The sequence below is a fragment of the Physeter macrocephalus genome, chromosome 20, assembly GCF_002837175.3.
Source record: "Physeter macrocephalus isolate SW-GA chromosome 20, ASM283717v5, whole genome shotgun sequence".
In the NCBI taxonomy this organism is placed as follows: Eukaryota; Metazoa; Chordata; class Mammalia; order Artiodactyla; family Physeteridae; genus Physeter; species Physeter macrocephalus.
This window is the reverse complement of record NC_041233.1, coordinates 61942600-61944890: the sequence shown is the minus strand read 5'-3', so window position 1 is coordinate 61944890 and position 2291 is coordinate 61942600. Positions and strand designations below refer to the sequence as shown.

At 37.5% G+C, this 2291-nt stretch overlaps 1 protein-coding gene across 4 annotated transcripts in view; it reads left to right on the top strand.

The window, feature by feature from the left end:
• SORCS1 (sortilin related VPS10 domain containing receptor 1) overlaps positions 1-2291 on the top strand; it is a 587212-nt gene that overhangs the window by 541197 nt on the left and 43724 nt on the right. The gene's annotated exons all lie outside the window — the stretch shown is intronic.

Sequence of the window (2291 nt, the reverse complement as noted above, 5' to 3'; positions counted from 1 at the left end):
TCTGGCCTTACATTTAGGTCTTTAATCCATTTTGAGTTTAGTTTTGTGTATGGTGTTAGGGAATGTTCTAATTTCATTCTTTTACATGTAGCTATCCGGTTTTCCCAGCACCACTTATTGAAGAGGCTGTCTTTTCTTCACTGTATATTCTTGCCTCATTTATCAAAGATAAGGTGACCATATGTGTGTGCGTTTATCTCTGAGCTTTCTATCCTGTTCCATTGATCTATATTTCTGTTTTTGTGCCAATACCATACTGTCTTGATTACTATAGTATAGTCTGAAGTCAGGGCGCCTGATTCCTCCAGCTTCATTTTTTTTAATTTTTATTTTTTATTTATTTATTTATTTTTATTTTTGGCTCTGTTGGGTCTTCGTTTCTGTGTGAGGGCTTTCTCTAGTTGCGGCAAGCAGGGCCACTCTTCATCGCGGTGTGCGGAGCTCTCACTATCGTGGCCTCTCTTGTTGCGGAGCACAGGCTCCAGATGCGCAGGCTCAGTAGTTGTGGCTCACGGGCCTAGTTGCTGCATGCATGTGGGATCTTCCCAGGCCAGGGCTCGCACCTGTGTCCCCTGCATTGCCAGGCAGATTCTCAACCACTGCACCACCAGGGAAGCGCCTCCAGCTTCATTTTTCTTTCTCAAGATTGCTTTGGCTATTCGGGCTCTTTTGTGTTTCCATACAAATTGTGAAATTTTTTTGCTCTAGTTCTGTGAAAAATGCCATTGTTAGTTTGATAGGGATTACATTGAATCTGTAGATTGCTTTGGGAAGTATAGTCATTTTCACAATGTTAATTCTTCCAATCCAAGATCATGGTACATCTCTCCATCTGTTTCAGTCATCTATAATTTCTTTCATCAGTGTCTTATAGTTTTCTGCATACAGGTCTTTTGTCTCCTTAGATATGTTTATTTCTAGGTATTCTTTTTGTTGCAGTGGTAAACGGGAGTGTTTCCTTAATTTCTCTTTCAGATTTTTCATCATTAGTGTACAGGAATGCAAGAGATTTCTGTGCATTCATTTTGTATCCTGCTACTTTACCAAATTCATTGATTAGCTCTAGTAGTTTTCTGGTAACATCTTTAGGATTCTGTATGTATAGTATCATGTCATCTGCAAACAGTGACAGTTTTATGTCTTCTTTTCTGATTTGGATTCCTTTTATTTCTTTTTCTTCTCTGATTGCTGTTGAATAATAGTGGTGAGAGTGGGCAGCCTTGTCTTGTTCCTCATCTTAGTGGAAATGGTTTCAGCTTTTCACCATTGAGAATGATGTTGGCTGTGGGTTTGTAATATATGGCCTCTATTATGTTGAGGTAAGTTCCCTCTATGCTTACTTTCTGGAGAGTTTTTATCATGAATTGGGGTTGAATTTTGTCAAAAGCTTTTTCTGCATCTGTTGAGATTATCATATGGTTTTTATCCTTCAATTTGTTAATATGGGGTATCATATTGATTGATTTGCGTATATTGAAGATTCCTTGCATTCCTGAGATAAACCCCACTTGATCATGGTGTATGATCATTTTAATGTGCTCTTGGATTCTGTTTGCTAGTATTTTGTTGAGGGTTTTTACATCTATGTTCATCAGTGATATTGGACAGGCCAATATCTTTTTCTTTTTTTGGGACATTTTTTTTTGGTTTTGGCATCAGGGTGATGGTGGCCTTGAAGAATGAGTTAGGGAGTGTTCCTCCCTCTGCTATATTTTGGAAAATTTTGAGAAGGATAGGTGTCAGCTCTTCTCTAACAGTTCGATAGAATTCACCTGTGAAACCATCTGGTCCTGGGCTTTTGTTTGTTGGAAGATTTTTAATCACAGTCTCAATTTCAGTGCTTGTGATAGGTCTGTTCATATTTTCTGTTTCTTCCTGGTTCAGTCTCAGAACGTTGTGCTTTACCTAGAATATGTCCATTTCTTCCAGGTTGTCCATTTTATTGGCATATAGTTGCTTGTAGTAATCTCTCTTGATCCTTTGTATTTCTGCAGTGTCAGTTGTTACTTCTTCTTTTTCACTTCTAATTCTATTGACTTGAGTCTTCTCCCTTTTTTTCTTGATGAGTCTTGCTAATGGTTTATATATCTTGTTTATCTTCTCAAAGAACCTGCTACTTGTTCTGTTGATCTTTGCTATCGTTTCTTTCATTTCTTTTTCATTTATTTCTGATCTGATCTTTATGATTTCTTTCCTTCTGCTAACTTTGGGGTTATTTTGTTCTTCTTTCTCTAATTGCTTTAGGTGTAAAGTTAGGTTGTTTATTAGAGATGTTTCTTGTTTCTTGAGGT